Below are 26,878 nucleotides of genomic sequence, written 5' to 3' on the forward strand. Positions count from 1 at the left end.
ATAACCCATTTTTTGTTTTCTTGTTTTTCTAGAAAATTTTATAACCGGACATTTGGTCCTTAATATACAACACAATGCTGAATTATGCCACCTAATTAGAAATAGCTTGATTCAAATCTCTACGAAGACAACTTGCTTCATTCCCACCTCATCATTTCTTATTGGGTTTGGGAAACATGGAATTTGTGTTAGCTTACTATTCGTGCACTTCCAATTAAGATATGTCTAGAAAGTGTTGTTTTAAGATTTGTTGATTGTGTTGATTAATTAGCATGACTTTAGGAGACATTATTTTTCCTGGCGTAATTATAGAAATTGAGTAGTTCCTTTTATTGTAATTGATTGTCTTTCCTTAATTAGTTATAGGATTCATTGTATGAATACCCCCTTCTCATGGATGTAAAGACATACTGAAATACTGAGAAGCTTTCTCTTCTTTTGAAATCTACATGTTATCAAAGCTATTGCCGCCTTTTGAGGTGAGTTTTTCTCCCTCTCAGCACTAGGGGTTCCTTTTTCTCAAAAAAAGGTCGATTTTCTCCCTCCCTTACTGTTACAGTAGCTTTCCGAGCCCTCTATTAGTGTTGTGGGAAAACTAATACCAACACAGGCTTCCCATTCCTCCGATAACCAGACCCAGGAAACAAATCCGCCAAAGACTGCCGCATGCGAGTCGCAGCTCGGGTGATGCATCTGCTTCACGCGCCAGCGAGTGCGACCTTTTTCGACGACTTTTTTGAATAAAATTTTTCCTTCTGGCACCCAGTTAGTTTCAACTTTTTCCAACCATCGGAGCTAGGGTTCTGGCGAGGCAGATCTAACTTCTGCAATTTTTTCAGCTTTTATTCTTCTAGAAGAAAATTCTATTTTCTGATTTGGAGTCCGATTGGGGGATACAAAGGCAGTGAATAATCATTCTCTTTCACAAATTAGTGTTGTAAAAATATATGTGGCTGACATGTATCTTGCTTGGTCAAGGTCTTGTTTGCTCTAGATTAAGTCTATAAATTGCTTGGTTATATTAATGGAGAGGTGCTTGTCTTTCAGAGTGAAACAAATCCACTCCATGATTTTACTGCTCATGGATGTCCTTCTCATCATCTTTCTGCTTCCCTCTACCCACTCATACCATACAAAGTTGCCAGAAGACCATCTCGTAATGTCAAAAGATTTAAAACCTGTGTTGAAATAAATTCTATTCTCCCCCATTTTGAACAGAGGATGTCGATGTTAGGGATCTGAAGAGAAAGAAAGGAAAAGCAACCACAGAAGGCAATAGCTTGAGAGGCTGAAGAGAAAGGAGAATTCCGGTGGGATGTCACCAGAGAAAGGATGGTTCCCCCTCCTAAAAAGTAGGAGAGAGAAATTTCTTGGGAAAGGTGCCTGGGAGCATTTTACAGATTTAATCTAGAGGAACCACGACCTTGACCAAACAATTTGCTTGGTTATGTTAAATCTAGAAATTTCTTGGAGATATTCAGGTAAATGCTTTAGGAGTAACTTTGTCTTCGGATAGAATTCAACATCTTTGCTGACTCCTGATCAAGCTTGACACACCCTTTGTTGCCACATCTAATCATGTGCAGTCAGGTACTACTTTTATGCTCACCTTAATTCTTGGATTGTTGATTCTGGTGTGAAGATACATGACAGGCTCATCTAAAGGCTTACAAAACTAATGACAGACTCATCTAAAGGCTTACAAAACTACTCTCCTAGTCTCAAAGAAGACTATGTCAGAATAAATAATGGCTCTTTGAGCCTTGACTGCGGAACAGATGATATCAACTTCTGGTGGCGGCGACAGGTTAAGCAACGGAGAAACAAGGAAACCCAAATTCTATGTAATCGACTAGACCAGGTGTTTTAGTACTTTTTGTAATGGTTTTCAACGGTGGATTGTGAAGAAGGTGATGGAAGGGTTGTTAGGAAATGGGTTCTAATGGTGTTTTTGATGATTTTTCCGGTGGCTGCTGGTGAAATTTTCGTTGGAGAAAATTAACTGTATTTCGATGAAAAGGCAAAAATTATAAGATTTGACTCTATTTCACAAAGAAAGAAAGGAAAATAATTAAAAATATATCAGCTTAAGTTTTAATGTTTATTAGTTATGTGTACTAATTAACTGTATAGTGTCCAATTAAAAAATGATATTGATCAGATTTTAACTTATTTTCGCCTCACATGTTTTCAAGAGAGTGAGACACTCTCTGTGCCACCTCAGCACCTAGGGGTGTATTTATTCCATTTTAAAGTAGTTCAGGGGGTATAATAGGTCCCCACAGAGATAAAGTGTAAGATTATGTGTGTAATTGGAAATTCGGCCTTTGTGGGGTGGGTGTGTGTTTTGGTGGGGGGGGGGGGGGGGGGTTACTTATGCTTTTTCCCTTGTTTTTACCATCTGGTACTTGCAAGTGGAGAGGGGCTGCTGCTTCTCTTGTATGCTAGCTTGGTTCACTGTGGGAGTTCATACAGTTTGATATTAATAGAATGTGGCTTAATGCTGGCTGGATAATTCTTCTATATGATAATTTTGTTTGCCAACAGCAAGCCATTTTCCCTACAACAGGAATGGGTACAAGTTCTTTACAAGTGCAAGAGGATTTGGAAAATCCGACATCGAAGATATCTTCGAGCGAGCTGTTGATATATACAAAAATATTGCAAATAATGATTCTAAGGGGGCGGAAACAGCTGTTTCTCTATCTGTGAAAAGAGTGGATTACATGTCTGTTTATGCATCTAATCTTGTAACAGCTGTCCGCAAAGCTGCAGGGAATATAGGTACTTTTACCATGTTTCTAGATTAATGAGAATATCATTGTTTTGAGGAAATAGATGCAAATCATAAGGATACTTTTGTGATGGTACTCCAATCAAACTGGGAACTTCTCCTGTGGTGTTGACCTGACCTGTGATTAAGAATCTCTTTTTGTGAAGAGTTCTGTGTACTTCCAATCTAATGAAAATATCCCGAACTTCTTCAGATATGTAGCTACCTTAATTGTTTCTCCAACCCATGTTGTTCAGGCTCTTGCTACTGCTCATTCACCTTTTTTTTCCTTTCCTTCTTTTTGTGGTTCAATTCTCTGAAAAGCCACTGGAAGGGTTCCATATCGTTGTTGATGCAGGTAATGGAGCAGGCGGATTCTTTGTGGTAATTTTTATCCTTGTATTGTGTCTCAACAGCTTTTGCCTTCCATACATTGCATGATGTAATAAACTCGAGATAGATTTATCAACTAATCAGTCACCTCCATAATACTCAATGCATTCAATAGTCAAATTACAACTTAATCTCAAAATTGCAATAAAACTGTCACAGTACTCAATACAACCAGATACTAATAGTTCGACTAAAATAAACTATAACAACTACTAATTCAGCTCAATTGATCAACTCAGCAATTCCAGCTCCATTAGATAACATACCTGAAATGGAGAGAAAATTGAAGATTAGAACACGATCTGTAACTTGATAATGGTTTCCATTCACTTAGAGAAGATATGAAGCAACATAATTGGTTGGGAAGAAGGGAATTTAGAAGAGAGAGAGAGAGAGAGAGAAAAGAATTAGGGGTTTTAGGAGAGAAGAAGAACACGAGATAAGGGTGAGAGATTTACCAAATTTTCACATGCTCCTCATCTGTATTTTGGGAGTATTTATACTTGGCTCCATCAAGCAATCTGCACCCTCCAGTCTCTTCTAATCTGAGCCGCACGATCACTTAACTGACTTTTAAATGATGTCCCTACATTCCACCCTCCTTCAAGACATTCTTGTCCTCAAGAATGCTTTTGCTGCTGCTGTATAAACTCAGGAAATTGAGCCTTGATGACGGTCCAATCTTCCCAAGTTGCTTCCTCTGGTGCTAAGTTTGCCCACTGAATCAAGACTTTGACTGCAACACCATTATTCTTCTTCACTATTCTCCTCTGTAGTATAGCTGCTGGTTTGACTAACATCTGCCCATCAGAACTCACCAAGGGTAATTCCAGTTGAGGGACAACACTAGGACCCACCCTCTTCTTGAGAAGTGAAACATGAAATACTGGGTGTATCAATGCAGTATCAGGCAGTTTCAACTTTTCAGCCACATTCCCAACTTTTTGTTCAACCAGATATGGACCATAGTACTTGGGACATAACTTGAGATTTTTTCTCAAGGCTATAGATGTTTGTCTGTAGGGTTGTAGCTTTAGGTAAACCCAATCAACAACCAATAACTGCCTCTCATATCTCCTCTTATCAGCATACCATTTCATCCTTGCTTGAGCTTGTACTAGGTGATCCTTGAAAATTTGTTGAAATTGAATTCTTTGCAGAATAAGATCTTGTACAGATTGGACATCGGTGTCAATCATTGGTCCTAGTGGTAGTTGAGGAGGATTATAACCATAGAGAGCAAAGAAAGGGGTACTTTGCAAAGCTGTATGGTAGTTTGTGTTGTACTACCATTCAGCCAGGTGCAACCAAGATTTCCGATTTCCATTCCTTTGGCCTGCTCATTGTCATTGCTCTTAAGTAACCTTCAAGGTATCTATTAAGTCTCTCAGTTTGACCATCAGTTTTTGGATGATATGCATAACTCATACATAAGGTTGTGCCAGCTGTTTTGAAGAGATGTTGCCAGAAAGAACTGGTGAAAACCTTGTCTCTATTAGACACCATGGTGTTTGGAAATCCATGGAGTCTATAAATCTCCTTAATGAACAGATCAGGAACTTGAGCAGCAATAAAAGGATGCTGTAATGTTAGAAGATGTGCATGCTTGGTGAATCTGTCAATCACCACCAAAATCACATCCTGACCATGATATTTTGGCAATCCCTCAATGAAATCTAGGCTAATGTCACTCCAAGCCTGTTGAGGAATCTCTAAGGGTTGAGGTAGACCTGGTGGAGCTATATTCTCATCCTTGCTTCTCTTTCAGATATCACAAGTGGATACTAATTCCTGTGCATCCTTCTTCATGGCAGGCCAGAAAAAATATAGCTGCAACCTTCTAAGTGTTCCTTGCTGTCCTGAATGTCCACCCAAGGCTGATAAGTGCATAGTGTATGTACCTGTTGTCTAAGTGCTGTAATTTTCCCCACATAAATCTTACCTTTGAATCTTAGTATTCCAGCTGAGTAGTTGTATCCATCATGAGCAGCAGGATCCACTGAAAGACTGGTGATCAAGTCCTGTGCATGGTCATCATTCTCATAGCTCATTTCAATCTCTTGCATCCAGTCCGGCTGCTCTCCAGTGATAGCATTCATTTCTCCCCCCCTCTTCTGGTACTCTAGAGAGAGCATCTGCTACTCTATTCTCTGTTCCTTTCCTATACTAAATCTCATAGTCTAGACCAAGAAGCTTGGTGAGTCCCTTCTGTTGGATGGCTGTTGTGACTTTCTGCTCCATCAAGTACTTGAGACTGAAATGATCAGTCTTGATTATGAAATGTCCTGCTTGTATATAGTGTGTCCACTTATCCACAGCTGCTAACACAACCATGAACTCCTTCTCATAGACAGATTTCCTTAAGTGTTTTGTTGCCAAAGCTTTGCTGTAGAAAGCTATTGGTTTGTTCTCTTGAGTAAGGACAGCTCCAATTCCCCCGTGACTTGCATCAGTCTCAACAACAAAAGTTTTAGTGTAATTTGGCATAGCTAATATGGGGGCAGTACTCATAGCCCTTTTTAGTTGATCAAATGCTGCTTCAGGTTCCACTCCCCAATTAAAGGAGTTTTTCTTCAATAATGAGGTCAAAGGTTTGCTAATATTACCATAGTTCTTGATGAACCTTCTATAGTAACCTGTTAAGCCAAGGAATCCCCTCAACTCCTTAAGATTCTTGGGTTTAGGCCAGTTTTGCATAGCTTCTGTCTTTCCTAGATCAGTAGTAACTCCTTCTGATGTGATAATATGACCAAGATGTTCTACCTGGGACTGAGCAAAGGTGCATTTTGACCTCTTAGCATAGAGTGCATTCTTCTCTAATATTTTGAAAGTGATTCTTAAGTGCTCAACATGCTCATCCAAGGACTTTCTGTAGGCTAATATGTCATCAAAAAACACTAGTATGAACTTCCTCAAGTAAGCACCAAACAAGGAGTTCATCAGTGCTTGAGTGCTTGAAATGTAGCTGGTGCATTGGTGAGTCCAAATGGCATTACCTTGAACTCAAAATGTCCATGGTGAGTCCTAAACCAGTCTTTGGGATATCATCTGGTTTCATTCTTATCTGGTGATAACCTGCCCTTAAGTCCAACTTAGAAAACAATCTGGATCCTCCCAACTCATCTAACAAAACATCTATTATAGGAATAGGGAATTTGTCCTTGACTACATCTTGTTGAGCTCTCTATAATCTATGCAGAATCTCCAACTACCATCCCTTTTCTTCACCAAGAGGACTGGTGATGAGTAAGGTGAATGGCTTGGTTGGATGATGCCTAACTGCAGCATTTCTGCTACTTGCTTCTATAATTAAGTCTTCTGATAATGATTGTATCTATGGGGTCTGAGTGATACAGGTTGGGCACCAGGTATTATGGGAATGGCATGATCATACTCTCTAGCTGGGGGTAGAGTTTTAGGCTCCTCAAACACCCCACTAAAGTCATCAATTACATCTTGCACCCCTGGGGGCATGTCCCTATCATTACCAGCAACTACACCTTCCATATTAGTGAATAAGTGAGCAAGAAGTGCTACCCATTGTCTTGGCTGTGATCTGTTGCATTTCTCCTTGACCCAGATCCCCTTTCAATGTAACCATCTTCCCGCTCTGCTTGATCCTTAGGACATACAATTCATAGTCAAAAGTCACAGGTGTGTGTGCCCTCATCTAGTCACCCCCAAGCATTATGTAACAACTGCCTAAATTTAGTAGTCTAAAACTGTCACAGAATTCTACTCCACTTGCCTTCCATTTGACCAGAGTCACACTATAGTGACTATACATTTGTTGCCCATTTGCTACAGTAACTCTCAAGGGTGTAGCAACCTGAGCTATTAATCCAAGCTCTTTTGCAGATTGACTATCCAAGAAACCGTGAGTGCTAGCTGAATCTACCGGTAGCAAGACTGATTTCTTCTTGATACAACCTCTCAACTTAAAGGTGTTTGGTTCAGCAGTTCCTGACATGGCATTCAGGCAAACTCCCTCTTCCTCTATTTCTACTTCTTCTTGTGTTTGAGTGATTTGCTCAAACCTCCTGGTACATCTGAACTTGGTTCTTCCTCTATAGCAGTCATGACATTCAATTGTTTGTCCTTACACACATGCCCTGGGTGGTACCTCTCACCACATCTCCAACATGCTCCTGGAATCTTCCTATAATCAGGTTTCATTTCTGGCTTAGACACAGCATGAGGAGGCCTCTTTGGAGTAAAAGTACTTCTATCATTCATTTTGTTAGTAGGAACCACCACCCCTTTATGCATCCATTTATTCTTGTTTTCCCTTGCATTGATGATTCTCTTTTGCTTTCTTGCATAAGAAACAACTTGAGTCAAATTGTAAGGTTCATGCATATTCACAGTTTCACCAATCTCTTCCTTAAGGCCCCCAATGAAACATTCCAACGAGAAATCTTCTGGAACTCTTGGATTCTTCATCAACACCAAGGCTTTCAGATCTTCAAACTTTTGCATGTAGGCATTAACTGTACTAGTTTGGACTAGCAACTTGAACTCATTCACTACCCTTTCACTGCCTTCATCATCATACCTCCTAATCAGCTCCTCACAGAACTCTTCCCACCTCACCCGTCTCTTAGTGAGAGTGAAGAGAAATACCAAGCTTCAGCATCACCCTCCAAGTGCAGAGTTGCCATTTCTAGTTTCTCGACCACATTAGTGATCTTAAACACAGTGAAGTATCTTTCACACCTTCTAACCAAGCTCTAGGTTCACCCCCATTGTCTATAGGAAAATGGAGTTTGGGCTGATGATCTCCCCTATTCACACTAGTGTTTTGTTCTAGAACTTCAACTGATCTTGGTCTAGGCAACAGTCCATCTCCCTTGCTACTTTCAACTTGTTCACTAGTAGCTTTCCTATTGCCCCTATCAACTAATCTTCTAAGAGCTACATGAGTGTCTTCTAGCATTTGTTTCATCTCAGCTTGGGTTGCCCCCATCTCACTCAACTTAGCATCAATAGTTCCAAATTTTGAATCAGAGTCCATTTTATTAGACTGAATTTGACCTTCTAGTTTCTTAAACAACTCCTCATTCTGTTTAGATCTAGTGCCTTCTGCCCCCGTCATCCTCACAGGTATGGTCAAGAACGTTGCTCTGATACCAAATGTAATAAACTCGAGATAGATTTATCAACTAATCAATCACCTCCACAATACTCAATGCATTCAATAGTCAAATTACAACTTAATAATCTCAAAATTGCAATAAAACTCAGTCACAGTAGTCAATACTAATAGTTCGACTAAAATAAACTATAACAACTACTAATTTAGCTCAATTGATCAACTCAGCAATTCCAGATCCATTAGATAACATACCTGAAATGTAGAGCAAATTGAAGATTAAAACACGATCTGTAACTTGATAATGGTTGCCATTCACTTAGAGAAGATACAAAGCAACAGAATTGGTTGGGAAGAAGGGAATTTAGAAAAGAGAGAGAGAAAAGAATTATGGGTTTTAGGAGAGAAGAAGAACACGAGATAAGGGTGAGAGATTTACCAAATTTTCACATGCTCCTCATCTGTATCTTGGGAGTATTTATACTTGGCTCCATCAAGCAATCTGCACCCTCCATTCTCTTCTAATCTGAGCCGCACAATCACTTAACTAACTTTTAAATGATGTCCCTAATTCCGTTAATGAGATGATTAATTAAAAGGCCAAACGATGTCGTTTCTAGTCTAATTTATTATTCATGAAAACCTTTTGAACCAATAAAAGCAATAGCTACAACTTATAAGAAAAACCAAGAAGAAGAAAACGATATGTGTGTATCCATTTGTATATATGTGTATGTGTATTGTTACCATAACTTAACATACTTAGCCACACCTTTTTATTTTTTTATCAATTTCCACAAAAACCTTACCAGAATTTATTGGTCCACACCCACCTCCATGGCCCAATCACATCACCGATTAGGTCTCTCACCATTATCATTGTCAGATTAGATGGTTTTGATATCTCTAAGAATAAAGAGCAACTTAATGATCTGGCAACAACTTTCTTCGATAAGTTAATCTCACTACAATAACTCATCCAACCAAAGTTGCAAGTGGAAAGGAGAAGTTAGACGACGTACAACATGGACCCCAAGAAAAAAAAAGATATGCACTCCTTTGTGTATCTTCTGGTAGTTATCAAGGGAAAGCAATAGTCGGACCTTTGAAGGAGTGGGGAATTCAATTTGAGTGAAAAGTGGTATCTTTTGCTAGGTTGCTTGGATTCGGGTATGGGTGTCCGATACGGCTGTGGATCTAGAGGTCGGATCCATAAGGTTCAGGGGTATGGATATGGGTGCGGGGATTTGGCTAAAAGTAATTCAAATATCTAAAAATAGATTTATATGATTAAGTTATGAGACATTATATAGAAAACTTATAAGGTATTGGAGGAGAAAATATTGATCATGAGGAGAATCTCAGAAGGAGATAAAAGGAAAAGGACTGACATAGAAATTTCTATATACAAGGTGTTCCATTTTCTTCAATTTCACCTTCGTTTTTTGTTTTGAATACCAAAATCATTGTATTTGTCTTGAATTTCTCCGTCGATTTTGGTCTAAGTACCCAAAATTAGTTGACCAAATCCGGTAGGGATCCCACACCACCCCTCATGTCGTGTTGACACGGGTGCGGCACTGAAAGTGAAGAGTCCGAGCAACTTAGATTTTTGTACTTGTATTTGTAATGTCACTAGGAAATTCCATGCTGTATACATGGATGATTAAACTTTTGGGATGTCTAGTACACATTTGTATCAAAACAACTTTGTATCATAAAGAGATATTTTTAAGAAAAAAGAATTTCCTGGGGCCTCCAAGACGAAGACTAAAACTCTTGATGAAAATTTAAACTGGGAAAATTTTCTTGTCCCCACAGTTATCTATAGAGAAAGTTGACTCCATGGAAGCCTAATGGCTTACTAATTTGGTGGCAAGTTCGACAGTCTTTTGATAGGTGACAGCAAATTATTAACGTGAAATCTGCCTCTTTCTACTGAATACTATTGTTTCAGTAAGGTTCAATCTAGGATGCATCTAGTGATATCTCTCTTTCTCTCTACCTTATCTACAATAGATTAAAGTAATAGGATTGCTTCAACACCTGATTGTAGTATCTCTGTGTATATCACTGTTATCTTTTCCCACTGTTTCTCTTTAGATGCTTTGATCATATTTTATTTTTCTGGAATTTCAGGGAAAGGTGCTTGAGCCTCTGGGTGCTATTAATTCTTGGAGCCAGATGGTAAGATAAACCTGCAATTTTCATATACAGATTTCTAAGTGACTCTTACTAATTATTTGATTCTCATGCTAGGTTTGTTTCCCAATCATATACCCAATCCAGAGGATAAGACAACCATGAAAGCTATCACCAAGGCAGTACTTGATTACAGGCTGATCTGGGAATCATCTTTGATACAGACGTTGACAGGTAACGTGCCGTATACAAGTCTTTGCTTTCAATGGAGGTAGGCGTTGTCAGTTACCTTTTCTGATATGTGTTTTGGTCAGGTCTGCGGCTGTGGATTCGAGCGGTCGTGAATTTAACCGAAATCGTTTGATTGCTTTAATGTCTGCAATTATTTTGGAGGAAGTGAGTATCTCTTCTTGATAAACGTCTGTAGAACTCTGCTGTAACAAGCATCTCAACTGTTTGCTACTTTTTTTAATGTTTGACCAGCATCCTGGGACCTCTATTATCACGGACAGTGTAACATCAGATGGGCTGACAACATTTATTGGGAAGAAATTAGGTCATATGAGAAGTCAAAGTCACCTGTGATATCCTTGTGGTGAGAATGGCTGCTAATTTTAATAATATTATTTCAGGAGGGAAGCATCACAGGTTCAAAAGAGGATACACGAATGTAATTGATGAGGCTATTCATCTGGTACGATTTGGTTATTTGATGCAGGGTTCTGATTGTAGCATCTCGATGGTCCCTTCATCTTTGTAAACATAATATAAGCATGTCTGTCATACGATGGATCTTTTTGTTGTCTTATTTGGTTGCCGGAATTGTCCAGTTGCCTAGTCTCAGATAGCAACGTGCTGTCTCGAATAGGACAGTTTGGATTCTATTTCATGTGCTTTTGGTCGTCATGTCATAGCATTATCTTACTCACCTTTCTCCAGTGAAAAAAGTACCATCTCTCCAAATCTAATGTCCTTCACATTTCGGATTGTGTTGAATAATCTCCACCAATCCCTAAAAAGAAAAAGACGTCCTCTTTCTTGAAAAGGAAACTTTACTCCTTACCTAATATTCTAAACAATTTATGACTCCAGAAAGTTGTATGAGACCACTTGTGCTCTTTGCAAACTCTTTTGCTTATTAGTAAAGAGAAAGGTGAGCGCTGATCCCGGACCTCCGTTCTAATTTAATAACTTATCTCAAACTTTAACGTTCTGTTTATAATTCATGGATTTACTAGTTTCCACCAAGAATTTGATGCATTGTGCTAAGTCCTTTTTGTCACACCCCGACTTTACTAGGGTGTGATGGGCACCCGACCCCATATTCGGAGCCGAGCGAACCCACTGACTCTTATCACATACTTAATCTCTCTAGACTCTAAACCAAATAATCATGAAATACATAACAAGACTTTCAAAAACTTTCTTTTTGTTAATCTCAAAATCTGTAATCATATGAAGCTTTATAGTATATACATAAAGACATGTCGGCTGATGGAGCCACTGACAAACTAACTCCCGATACCCACGACTCTGTCTGCAAAGTCTCTAACATCAATCCAGAAATCCTAACATACAAGCTCTGACTCGGCAGCACTCCCAGAAGCGAGTGGGGTCTACCAACTTCGCTGGAACTTCTTCTATACTAGCTTCAGCTTATCTGGGTGTACCAGCGCGGCATGAAACGCAGCTCTCGAAGAAGAGGGGTCAGTACGAGCAATGTACTGAGTATGTAAGGCATAAATAGTAACATAGTAAGAGATGAACATACAAATATTAACTGTATGGGAATATAGTACATATCATAAGATAAAGGAGTAACCTGTACATGTGAGTGCCCCTTAGGGCGGATGCCATGCATGCTTATCTGGTCATATCATATCATATCATATCATATCGTATCGTATCGTATCATATCATATCTTATCATAGCATATCATATCGTATCGTATCATATCATATCATATCATATCATATCATAGCGCCGAACAACGTCGGCTCGCCCACATAGCACCGAAATACGTCGGCTCTCCCATATATCCCGCGTCCGGGATGATATAACGCCAGCTGACCAGGTGGCAATGCGTCTATGGCGCAACATATGTCCCTTCCCCTCCATATTTCCCTCCCTCCCCCCATGTACATATTCATATACATATATAGCATGCATGAGAGCCCAAAGAAAATCGTGTATCCATCGGAGTGACGTAAGGTCGGTAACCTCCGATTATATTTTGGAGTAGCCATGGGCGCCGTGTCCCACCTTGAAGGAACTAGTATTATAAGGCGAGACTATCAATGAAGAGTGTCATCATGAGAAAACATAAAACAGGATCATAAGACATTGTTTCATATACTTGGAACCTTTAAAGTAGTCATTATCCATAATGCAGTTGAGAAATCAAGAAATAGCTTAACATTTTCGTATTGTCATATTCATGGTAGGAACATATCGTCAACATATCTTTCATAGACATTCTCTCATATTTGACGTCATCGTTGTCTTTATAAAATCATATCCATCATTTTAGTCATAAAAGCTTTCAATCTCTTAAAATTTGGTTTTTGGCAAATATGGACATTTTGAAAAAAAAGAACAATTATGAACTATTAGGGAAAGACTTATACCTTAGAGTCATAGACTTCTAGCTTTTGTAAGCAAAGAAAATATAAAACATTTAAGACATTATGACGTGGGGATCATGCCTTTGGAAGAAAAGAGACGAGCCTTACATACCTGTGTCGCGCCTTACTAGCTACGCTTATTCGTCCAACTTGTTAGTCTACATTCAAGAAGATCGACATTATCGTTAGATTCATCGACATATACTTGTCTTAACCTTTCAAGTACATTCACTTATGGTCTGCCGAAATTTCGGCAGCATCTCCCCTATAAATATACCACCCCCGAGATTCTAACTCGGCCAATTTTAATCAACAACAATCCGGGAATTCAACCCGGCCAAACCAACAACAATACTAGCAATTTATTCTAGCAACACTCCAACATTCAATTCAATTCAGTTCAATTCAATTCAATTCAATTCAATTCAACAACCCCAACCTTACAATCTTTCAACCACATCCTTTACTTCTAAATTCATGAGTTATACACTAACAACATTACCTTCCACGCATGCGAGAACATTATGTCCAATTTACATAACCCTCTAAAACAAGTCTCCAACTACTACAACTTTATTAAGATCATTAAGCTTTTACTAGCAACATAAAATCCGCAACACAACACCCAAAATACTAAATAAAATCAATTCACTTGTCTTACACAACCCCACCATATTCGGCCACCATACCACATACATGGCCACAACTTCAACATGCATGATTTCATGTTTTTCATTCATTTTACATTATGGAATTCACAACACAACAATCAAACTACTAAATAAAATCAATTCATTACCTCTACATACTACCATGTTCGGCATCACACCACACATACATGCACCATAAATTTCATCCATTTTCACATACTATGTAACACCTCGTAACGTCGGACGAAAGTTTGACTCATAAGATGATAATATAATGGAACCAATATGAGGGTTATAAGAAGTGTTTTGAAAACCAATTAAGTCATAAGAAATGTCTTTGGGCAAAGAAAAGTTGGAAGCCACTCTACGGGGCATGTTTGTAAGTGAGTTTATGGAAGGTCTTACTTCCAATGACCATAACCCCTCAATTAATTTGGATTTTGGGAAAACTTCCTTGATTAAAGTTGTAGCCCCTTGAAATATCTCTCCAACGGTATATTATGGGCCTCAAACGGACATCTGTACAAAGAGTTATGCCCATTATACGACAGACTGTCCGAGCAGAAGAATTTTGACGGACCATTTGACGGTCCGTAGAACATTTTGACGGTCCGTAAAACATTTATACGGTTCGTCAAATGGTCACAGAGAATCATATTTTGCTGGGAAGTTTTACGGTTCATTTTGACGGTCCGTAAAACAATTATACGGTCCGTCAAATTGACTCAAGCCAGCGTAAAATGGTCACAGAAAACCATATTTTGCTTGGCAGTTTTACGGTTCATTTTGACGGTCCGTAAAACAATTATATGGTCCGTCAAATTGACTCAAGCCAGCGTAAAATGGTCACAGAAACTCAATTTTTGCTGGTTAATTTTACGGACCATTTTGACGGTCCGTCAAACAGTTTGACGATCCATAAAAATGGGCGTAGAATTGCCCGATGGGTCAGATTTTAAGATATTAATAAGAGACCCAAACTCATTTTTTCAATCCAATTTCTCCTACACGACTCAAGGGTTCTCTAAAGCCATCCAAACACTTCATATGCAAGAATCCAAGTGAAACTAAAGATCCACTTCATCAATCCACAAAAACTAAGTGTGAGAAACACATCAAATCCATTCAAGTCAAGAAATTCCATGGAAGGTGGAACTAGGGTTTTGTTCAAGTGAAGCATTTCAACTCAAGGCTTATTCCTACAATAACTAAGGTAAGTTTTATGATGTTTCATGATGATTAAAGTGTTGATAAGTTCTTGGGAGAATAGTAACTGGGTTTGATAAAGAGAATTATATGAACTATGCTAGGGTTTTTGGATTGTTGACTTGGGATTGTTGTATTCATATGGGTGATGGAGAATGATGTTAATTACATCTAATTAAGATTGTAGAATCACCTAGGAGTAATAGAATGGGAATTGGGTGAAGAAATCACCATTAATGGAGACTGTGGAGCTTCATGCCCACTAAGTGTTTGATAAAATGCTTAGATGACCAAAGCATGAATATTATTGCTAATATAGAATCCCTTTGACTTGTATTGATATAGATCAAAGTTGAAAGGGTTGACGAACATTGTATTACGCTCAAAGGCTGGAATTAAGGTATGTGAGGCTAACTATCTACGCTAGGGAATATTCATGATTCTCCCTACGCCTCATTCTTCATACTTGTCCGCAATTTGACTCAGAATATAGTTTAGCCCTAGTTTCATGATATGATATAGAACTGTTATCTTCTAGGGTTGCAGTTACAGAATTCGTTCATGGTTGTCACTTTGAACATCATGAACTCAGCACGTAATCTTTATAGACTTATGCATTGTTATCACATGAGTCTCAGTCAGTGTATAACCAGTTATTTGCATAAGTCCTATAATCAGAAACAGTTATCATGCTATCAGCTATAGCCAGTCTCAGTCTTGTAAATTGTTAATGTTGAACACTTGTATCTGTATTTTTGGGCCCTAGGCCACAGTTTATGCATACGTATTGCTTGGGCTAGAGGCCACAGTTTTTGTGCACATTATTTGGGCCCCAGGCCACAGTTATATTTACAGTTTTATAAGTGATTCTTCATCCAGAACAGGGAGTACTTCAGCTTCTTGCTTTCCTGTTTAGTTCAGTTTCAGTTTCAGTTTCAGTTCCAGTATTTTATTGCTTCAGTTGCTTTACATACCAGTACAATTCAAATGTACTGATGTCCCTTTTTATTGCTTGGGGGCCTGCATCTCGCGATGCAGGTAACGATACACAGGTTGACGACTCAGCTAATTAGGAGTGCACGTATCAGCTACTGGTGAGCCCCACATTTCTTCGGGGCGTTGTCAGCTATCCAGTTATTTCAGTTTATAGACAGCTCTATTATTCAGTACTCTTAGAGGCTTCATAGACACAGTTCAGACAGTCAGACATTTATTATGTTAGCCTTGTTGGCAGTTGTTCAATCGTTTTGGTTTAGCCGTGTTGGCTACAGTCAGATATATTTCAGATTGTCTAAGTATTTCCGCATTATGATCTCAGCCAGACCTTTAGTATATCATCATGTGTTTAGTTGTTTCCATATTCAGTCATGTTTTGATATCACATGTTGATTCAGTCAGCCAGTTTGTTCGCTCGGTCACATGCAGTCAGGCACCGGGTGCCGTGTTACGTCCAGGCCCAGGTTCGGGGCGTGACATACTACAATATAATCACCCATAACATATAAAAGGGGATGAATTCTTACCTCCACCACTTGACTTATCAACTCTCGGCTAGGGTCGGTATTTTGCAAGAATGAATATTTTGCTTGCTCCAACAACTCCTCCATGTTAATTAGAGCCTTCAAGTTAGTTGGAATATTAGGAGAAAATATTTTTTTGATGAATTCTCCATAGGGCCAATTTTTCCTATGCATGGCCGAATGCCCCATTTTTTTTCTTGAAGTTTCTACAAATTTTTCTTGAGTTAGAAGATGACTAGTATGTATATATATATATATATATATATATATATAATATAGCACATGGTCGGTCATGTGCTCTTTTTTTCTCCAATTTTCTAGATTTTTCTTAAGTAGGAAAAGATGACTAATATATTATATCTATATATATACATATTTCATCCAAGTGGGGTGTGGCCCACACCCCACATGCATGTCACATGGTCTCCTTCTTCAATTTTCTAGAGAATTTATTTCAAGACACATATATATTTATTCTTCTTTCCCAATTCCAAACTTGCCCCTCGACTCTTCTCAATATTACCATTTTGCCCCTAGCCTTCCACGTTATTTCCATGAACCATTTTGCGAATTTCTCTTTTTGCCCTTAGCCTCTCACAATATTTCCATACCAATAATAGTCATAAATAATATTCATAACAACTTGTACGTTAAAATAATTTTTGAAAATGGTCTCGTCCTTAACTTTCCACGACGACTTTGAAATATCCAAACGTACAAAATACGGGCTATAACACTTTTATGAAGTCTTCAACTACACAAACACGTGACTAGTTTTAGGAGCTACTGCTGTCATTTAAACTTTTGCTTGCTTCTATTGAAATTTTTTAACTTCATTTCACCTGGGGTGATAGGGCAACCTGAAAATTATCAATCTAGGAGAGAAGCTAGCAACACAAACTTGTGGGTTTATTTCTAAAATTGAGCACTCTCTTGAATACAATCACAAACTTTCAGGCTTGAGCGTTGAGACAAACTGGAATCCTCTGATAACTAATCATCTTTTTCTCAATGACCTTAGAGTAAGTCTAGTATAGTACATTTGAACTTCTAAAACTATGGCCATTTCCAATTTCTTTGCTTTTCTAATATTGTTTCAAAACCTTTGTTGCCAAGGTTTAAGTTTCTCTGAGACAGATTGTGCTTAATAGTAGAATATTAACAGAACTCAGTTGGTGAAGAAGCACATTTGGCTATTGAAACTAGTGGCCATGGAGCTCTCAAGGAGAATCATTGGCTTGATGATGGTGCATATCTTATGGTACAATTCTGCCAAAACCAGTCTCTGGGCTCTATCTATGATTTTTGTTTTCAGTACATTTTCTAGAACTCGTTTGCTGGTTTTCAACACTTGCAGGTGAAGTTACTGAATAAGCTTGCATCAGCTAAAACATCAGGACTAAGCGGCGGCAGCAAAGTCTTGACTGACATGGTGGAGGGTCTCGAAGAACCAGCTGTTGCTGTTGAACTTAGACTAAAGATTGATCCGAATCACTCAGATCTTAAAGGAGGGTATGATAAGGTGTCCCTTGCAATTTAATTTGGCTGAGCTTATTGTATTTCTGTAAATTGAGGAGCATGCTTGTGCCTCCAGATCCTTCCGTGATTATGGTGAAGCAGTGTTAAAGCAACTTGAGAATACAGTGGACTCGGATGCTAGGCTTCTGAAAGCACCCGTTAACTATGAAGGGGTAAGCTTTTAACAATTTTTGTCCAGGCAGAAGCAGATGAAATTATTCTTGTTGATATCATTGATTTTTTATTAAAAGTTCCTTCAAATTGGAGCATAGTGAACGACAACTGTTTATGGCCAGCATATTTCATTTGTTTAGTCGTAGTTGCTGCATGTGCATATGTATCCTATTGTTGGTCTGCCATTCTTTTACTATCATTTGCTAATCCTTAGACATCTGCACATATATATTGGGAATAGTAGTCAAACAATCAATTTTGTTTGATGACAGGTTAGAGTTTCTGGTTAGGGCGGGTGGTTCCTTCTAAGACTTTCACTACATAACCCCGTTCTACCCCTTAATACTGAGGTTGGAACTATTCCTTTTGATTATTTCTTAAGCTCTTGCAATTTTCTGCAACTACAATAATATGATATATACTATCTAATCATTTTAGGCACCAAGCAATGAGGATGTTGTAAAACTTGCTCATGATGTGCTTAATGCCGTGAAAGAGTTCACCGCTGATACAAGCCGAGTTGCCTCAAAGACATTTCGAGGACCGTCCCGTGGAGTCAAAGTTTGGATAATAGCATGGAGAGGACGGATGCGAGATGGAAGAGCATTAAGTAGCCACCGAGCAGGGAAGGCTATGTTTACGAGAGGCCACATTCGGAAATTCAAGATTTCCATCTCCACAAGACAAGCCAAACAAGGCCCTTGCTTCATTAATGGCATTTATGTAATAATAGGGTCTTCTATTATTTAGTTAGTATAAATAGTTAGTCTTTCATTTCATTTAGGGACTTTTGACATTTGGAAGAAAAGATGAGTGATTTTGAGAGTTGTCTCTAGAGAGAGAAACTTATGAGAGAGGCCATGGATGGCTCTTGTTGAATCTTTGATTGTGAGAGGATTGGTTGCTTGGGAATTCAATTCCCTTGAGGTCATCCTAAGAGGTTGGTGCTTGTTTATGCTAATTAATTGAGGTCTTTAGGTTTGATACACCTTTAGGTTGCTTTTAATTCCATTTTCTTGTGTCAATCTATCTATCCTTTACTTTCCTTGTTATTTTGTTGCTTCCGCGTATCCGTTATTGTATCAATTGGTATCAGAGCTTAGTTTAGATTTGTTCCACCAAATCTAAATCTTGGGTTTTGATTCAAAAAAAAAAAAATCCGAAATTCAAAAAAAAAAAAAAAAAATCGAGTTTTCTTGTTGATTTTGTTGAATCTGGTGTTAGATTAGAGTTTCTTAGTGTTTCTAGAGTCTAAATCTTCAATTTCGAATACATTGGGAGTTAGGGTTTGTGTTCCACCATTGTTGAGCTTCAAAGCTTCAAGAACTTGAAAGTGGGTCTTGTTGGAGAAGGTGAAGTTGAAGGTTGAAACCTATTGGGCTTTGTTCTCTACATTGAAGAGAACTTAAATCCGAAATTTGAGTCAATTTGGAGTTGATTTGAGGGTAGTTGAATTTTTGACTTGTTCTTGTGTTCTTGAACACCTTCAAATCTTCATAAGGAAGAAGACTCTCCAAAGGGCCATTTGATCCAAAAGTTGTCAAAGTTTTCTGATTTTTGCGAAAAAAAAAAAAAACATCGAATTGGCCCATATGCGACACTACATGCGAGCCGCATGTTGAACCTGCGAGTCGCAGGTTGTGTCGCACCTTGTGACAAAGAGTTGAACGTTTTGGGGTGCCTCATCTGCGAGTCGCGGAACACCATCGCGGGTTGCACCTGCGAGTCGCAGGTGGTGTCGCACCTTGTGACAGAGAGTTGGCATTTTGGCTGCATCATCCGCGAGCCGCGGATCACTATCGCAGGTTGAACCGCGAGTCGCAGGTGCTGCACAGGCGTCGCGGGTTGCACATTTCAGGTTTTTTCGACTTTAATTCTCTTTGATTTCATTTCTCAAAAACAAAAATTTCTTGATCCTTAGTTGATGGTATTGTGTCCCTAATCCTTTGGTACGGAACAAAAAAAAAAAAAAAAAGAGTATAGAAATTTAAAAAATTTCATTAGTTCAAATTGATACCTTGGATCAATTGGGGCTTCCCGATCGTGTTTTCAAATTATCACCTACCCGGGTCCGAAATTTTAGTTATTTTCCCGATTTTTGCACTCCATTTTCTTGTGTCTCTCAACTAGTAGCCATTTAGTAGTTGTTCCTACTTGTGTTTGCTAGTGTACGCATTTCTTTCGTGCCAATTATTTCGTGCTTTTCTTCGTTGTCAATTTCTTGGCTCAAGTGCGTTTGTTTTTGTTGAGTCGTCCTCATTCTTCTTGAGTCTACAAGATTCCATTCCGATCTCGAGTAGTAATTGTGCACCTTACAAGCAACCAATCCAATCGAGAATCAACATCGGCCAATCCATTTGAGTGGTAAAAGGCAAGAGTGTGTGAGTTCATTTGAGTGGTGCTAGCCAAGCACAAACGAGTGTAAACACGAGTGTGGTGAGGTTTCTTTACTACTAACGTGTTTGCTAAGTGTTCTTTGCAGGTACTTCTCCATGGATTCCGATTCATGTGGTGGCGATTATGATTGTTATGACGATAATGGCTGTAGTTATGAAGGGGAGGACTATGGGAGCTATCAAGAGTGTGGCGATGAGGAATATGAGGGCTATATGGGAAATGGTGATTATGAGGAAGTTCGAGGAGAGAATTACCATTTTGAAGGAGAATATGAAGAGAGTGGTACTCATGTGTCTCATGAAGAAGATGGGGATGAAGAAGAAACTTGTTATGCTTCACATGATGAAGGTGAAGGTTCTTGTGCTATACATCACGATGATGAAGACGACTTGAGGTATAACTCTCCTTCACACGTATCTTATGGGTCTTATGGGGAAAATCCTTATACAAATAAGAATTGTGGAGAGTATGTCTATGAAGGTAGTGGAAGTGCTAATGTTGATTACGGAAGAACTTCTAGTAGGCATGCGTATGCTTTTTCTTGTAGTACTTCCTATCCGACGCAAAGAGGCATGAGTGGGAATGTGAGTACTAGTTGGAGTCGTCCTATGCAAAAGAAGGTGGTTCCAAAGAGAAGATTCATGGAGACCAAGGTGAACCTTTGTGGTAGAGAGGGAATCCTTGTGCTTGATGATGATTGTTACACCAATTTCATCACCCCTCGTGCGGTTGAAGAGTTAAGGCTACCTTGTGTGAATAGGCGAAATCCTTATAACGAGGGAGGGTATTGGGTTGATAAGAGAGTGATGGTATCCATTTCACTTGGCGAGTACCAAGAGGAGGTTTGGTGTGATGTTCTTCCAATGGATAATTGTCATGTATGTTTAGGAGTCCCTTGGTTCCAAAAGTATGGAATCCCACATGAACAAGATTGGCATCGATTTGTAGTGGACAAGAAAGGGAAATTTCTCTTTCCATGCATACTTTCTAGGAAGAGTCCAAGTTCGAAAGTGCGAGATACCCATGTGAAATGGCCTACCTTGGCTAAGGAAGCTAGTGGAGAAGAATATGAGAAATGGGAGTCCATAATAGATGAAATCTTCGCTAGCTACAACTACTCACAAGAAATGCAGATGGACTTAGCCGTTCAAACTTTTGACTCAAAGCTTGTCAAATATTGGGAGTATGTGAAATGTTGTGGGAGACAAGTGGGGAGTCCCATCAAGACTTGGGAGGACATTAAAAGGATATTGAGAAGCCAATATCCCAAGTCACATGTGAGAAGAAATGAATCTTTGAGGGGTACCTCTTTCGAGAGAACCCCATTCTTGAAGGCAAGGACGGCGGCCACAACCATTCTTTCCATTGGTCAAAGGAGCTTGCATGAACACCAAGGTAAGATCACTTATCCTTATACTCCTACATCTTTGTGTGATTTTAATGTCAAGACCAGCATGAAAGTTAGTTTACCTTGCGTTAAGCCTAATGCTTCTTTGCCTTGTATTAATAATGCCATTGTTGAAAGTGTCCCCACACTAGTTGATCCTATTGATGACCGAATTGTTCCTTCTTGTAAAGTCGATTTGTGTCCACCTAGTGTTGACACTGGTGCTTTGAATGATAGTGCATTATCGAATGAAGGTGCTCAAACACTAGTTGATCCTTTAGATGACAAAATTGATTCTTCTTGCAAGATCGATTTGTGTCCACCTAGTGTTGACACTTGTGAATTGATTGGTAGTACAATGTCATGTGGTCATCATGTTAGTAATCCTTGCGAGTTTGACATACTACCAACTAGTGTTGATCAACTTGCTTCTAATGATAATTCACTACTTGAGGATCCTTGTGATGTGTTTAATGTACCTCTAGTTAGTGATAATGTTGATATAGTTGGTCAATTGAAAGAATGTGACATCTCATCCTTATTTGTTTCATGTCAAAATGGGTCTCTTGATCGTACTCTAGTGTCATGTGATAAGACTCCAAGTTGTAGTGGTGATATGTGTCATGTAGATAGTCATGTGAGCAAAAATACATTGAAAGATAACATTGGTCCTTTTGAGAGTGAAATGACATGCTTTGACTCCTCATTGTTCATTGATTACTCTCTTGTAAAGGATAATGTTTTATTTGAGGATGACATGACTAGTGAGAGTGATGAAGCTAGTGGGGTGTTTGGTAATGCTGAACGTTTAGTTTCCTTTGGAGGCTATAATGTGATATGTAACCCACTATGGGATGAAGACACGCTTTCCTATGATGGAGATCTTCCTTTGAGGAATTGTGATCCATTTGTGGAGAAGGAGAGTGTTACAAAGGAAGGTAATTCTTGTCTAGAAATTGCAAATTCTTCCTTTCATGTTCAACTTCATAGTAACCCCTTGGATTACTTGTCCTTGAACCGTATGGTGAGGTTACATTGGGGAGTGATATTGATGAGGAAGTCATTTTACGTGATACCTTTCTTTATTACTTGTTTGCATATGATGACATTCTTGAGCAAATAGGGTGTGCATCTTATGTGGGAGAAGGCTCTTATGATCTAGTCGATTGTGTTCTTGACCACACTAGATGGATGTTCGTTCCCTTTGATCCGGGCGACACCTTGTGTGATTTGAGAGCACTATCTTGGGGGAGTCTTTGTTTGAAAAAGGAAGGTGATTCTTGTTTCCTTTCCCGTGATATGTGGGTATCTTTTCCTTTTGACCCCGGTGAAATCTTCACTTTGTGTGAATGGTATCTTTTTACAATTGAGGATTATTTGTGTTTTATGCCAACTTGGTTACAGAATTCGTTCATGGTTGTCACTTTGAACATCATGAACTCAGCACATAATCTTTATAGACTTATGCATTGTTATCACATGAGTCTCAGTCAGTGTATAACCAGTTATTTGCATAAGTCCTATAATCAGAAACAGTTATCATGCTATCAGCTATAGCCAGTCTCAGTCTTGTAAATTGTTAATGTTGAACACTTGTATCTGTATTTTTGGGCCCTAGGCCACAGTTTATGCATACGTATTGCTTGGGCTAGAGGCCACAGTTTTTGTGCACATTATTTGGGCCCCAGGCCACAGTTATATTTACAGTTTTATAAGTGATTCTTCATCCAGAACAGGGAGTACTTCAGCTTCTTGCTTTCCTGTTTAGTTCAGTTTCAGTTTCAGTTTCAGTTCCAGTATTTTATTGCTTCAGTTGCTTTACATACCAGTACAATTCAAATGTACTGATGTCCCTTTTTATTGCTTGGGGGCCTGCATCTCGCGATGCAGGTAACGATACACAGGTTGACGACTCAGCTAATTAGGAGTGCACGTATCAGCTACTGGTGAGCCCCACATTTCTTCGGGGCGTTGTCAGCTATCCAGTTATTTCAGTTTATAGACAGCTCTATTATTCAGTACTCTTAGAGGCTTCATAGACACAGTTCAGACAGTCAGACATTTATTATGTTAGCCTTGTTGGCAGTTGTTCAATCGTTTTGGTTTAGCCGTGTTGGCTACAGTCAGATATATTTCAGATTGTCTAAGTATTTCCGCATTATGATCTCAGCCAGACCTTTAGTATATCATCATGTGTTTAGTTGTTTCCATATTCAGTCATGTTTTGATATCACATGTTGATTCAGTCAGCCAGTTTGTTCGCTCGGTCACATGCAGTCAGGCACCGGGTGCCGTGTTACGTCCAGGCCCAGGTTCGGGGCGTGACATACTACAATATAATCACCCATAACATATAAAAGGGGATGAATTCTTACCTCCACCACTTGACTTATCAACTCTCGGCTAGGGTCGGTATTTTGCAAGAATGAATATTTTGCTTGCTCCAACAACTCCTCCATGTTAATTAGAGCCTTCAAGTTAGTTGGAATATTAGGAGAAAATATTTTTTTGATGAATTCTCCATAGGGCCAATTTTTCCTATGCATGGCCGAATGCCCCATTTTTTTTCTTGAAGTTTCTACAAATTTTTCTTGAGTTAGAAGATGACTAGTATGTCTTGCTATATATATATATATATAATATAGCACATGGCCGGTCATGTGCTCTTTTTTTCTCCAATTTTCTAGATTTTTCTTAAGTAGGAAAAGATGACTAATATATTATATCTATATATATACATATTTCATCCAAGTGGGGTGTGGCCCACACCCCACATGCATGTCACATGGTCTCCTTCTTCAATTTTCTAGAGAATTTATTTCAAGACACCTATATATTTATTCTTCTTTCCCAATTCCAAACTTGCCCCTCGACTCTTCTCAATATTACCATTTTGCCCCTAGCCTTCCACGTTATTTCCATGAACCATTTTGCGAATTTCTCTTTTTGCCCTTAGCCTCTCACAATATTTCCATACCAATAATAGTCATAAATAATATTCATAACAACTTGTACGTTAAAATAATTTTTGAAAATGGTCTCGTCCTTAACTTTCCACGACGACTTTGAAATATCCAAACGTACAAAATACGGGCTATAACACTTTTATGAAGTCTTCAACTACACAAACACGTGACTAGTTTTAGGAGCTACTGCTGTCATTTAAACTTTTGCTTGCTTCTATTGAAATTTTTTAACTTCATTTCACCTGGGGTGATAGGGCAACCTGAAAATTATCAATCTAGGAGAGAAGCTAGCAACACAAACTTGTGGGTTTATTTCTAAAATTGAGCACTCTCTTGAATACAATCACAAACTTTCAGGCTTGAGCGTTGAGACAAACTGGAATCCTCTGATAACTAATCATCTTTTTCTCAATGACCTTAGAGTAAGTCTAGTATAGTACATTTGAACTTCTAAAACTATGGCCATTTCCAATTTCTTTGCTTTTCTAATATTGTTTCAAAACCTTTGTTGCCTTGTTTAAGTTTATCTGAGACAGATTGTGCTTAATAGTAGAATATTAACAGAACTCAGTTGGTGAAGAAGAAGCACATTTGGCTATTGAAACTAGTGGCCATGGAGCTCTCAAGGAGAATCATTGGCTTGATGATGGTGCATATCTTATGGTACAATTCTGCCAAAACCAGTCTCTGGGCTCTATCTATGATTTTTGTTTTCAGTACATTTTCTAGAACTCGTTTGCTGGTTTTCAACACTTGCAGGTGAAGTTACTGAATAAGCTTGCATCAGCTAGAACATCCTGACTAAGCGGCGGCAGCAAAGTCTTGACTGACATGGTGGAGGGTCTCGAAGAACCAGCTGTTGCTGTTGAACTTAGACTAAAGATTGATCCGAATCACTCAGATCTTAAAGGAGGGTATGATAAGGTGTCCCTTGCAATTTAATTTGGCTGAGCTTATTGTATTTCTGTAAATTGAGGAGCATGCTTGTGCCTCCAGATCCTTCCGTGATTATGGTGAAGCAGGGTTAAAGCAACTTGAGAATACAGTGGACTCGGATGCTAGGCTTCTGAAAGCACCCGTTAACTATGAAGGGGTAAGCTTTTAACAATTTTTGTCCAGGCAGAAGCAGATGAAATTATTCTTGTTGATATCATTGATTTTTTATTAAAAGTTCCTTCAAATTGGAGCATAGTGAACGACAACTGTTTATGGCCAGTATATTTCATTTGTTTAGTCGTAGTTGCTGCATGTGCATATGTATCCTATTGTTGGTCTGCCATTCTTTTACTATCATTTGCTAATCCTTAGACATCTGCATATATATATATTGGGAATAGTAGTCAAACAATCAATTTTGTTTGATGACAGGTTAGAGTTTCTGGTTAGGGCGGGTGGTTCCTTCTAAGACTTTCACTACATGACCCCGTTCTACCCCTTAATACTGAGGTTGGAACTATTCCTTTTGATTATTTCTTAAGCTCTTGCAATTTTCTGCAACTACAATAATATGATATATACTATCTAATCATTTTAGGCACCAAGCAATGAGGATGTTGTAAAACTTGCTCATGATGTGCTTAATGCCGTGAAAGAGTTCACCGCTCTTGATACCTCTGCCTTAACTAAGTTTGTTGGAGTGTGAGATGTTCTTGTGCGTTGAGTTTATCTGTTGTCTAGACGATCATCAAAAGTTGGACTACTTGACCTCAGTGCTGTTGACATGATGGATCTTTGAAATTTTGGAACCTCTTGCATAGAAAAGTAGTTGTTTTTTAACGAATCAAGAGCTGTATGTAATAAATTTACATAATCTATCTGTACAGAGAAAATTTTGAATGATAGCTACCAGGAGACAATTGTGATTACTTTGTTTACAGTAGTAGTTTAGGTGCATCTTTTCCTTCAAGAAGTGTAGATGTCCAATGCCGATTGGAACTTTGTGTTGAATAGGGATATCCATTATGGTTTGTCAAAACCTGTACAATCAAACAAGAATCGCCAAGAATGAAGTAATCAAATGGGATCCTTATTACTA

At 38.7% G+C, this 26,878-nt stretch overlaps 1 pseudogene; it reads left to right on the top strand.

Moving 5' to 3' along the window:
• The first annotated feature begins 2,534 nt into the window (after positions 1–2,534).
• Positions 2,535–26,878, top strand: LOC132613013 (uncharacterized; annotated as a pseudogene).

Source organism: Lycium barbarum, chromosome 10 (assembly GCF_019175385.1).
Source record: "Lycium barbarum isolate Lr01 chromosome 10, ASM1917538v2, whole genome shotgun sequence".
Taxonomy (NCBI): Eukaryota; Viridiplantae; Streptophyta; class Magnoliopsida; order Solanales; family Solanaceae; genus Lycium; species Lycium barbarum.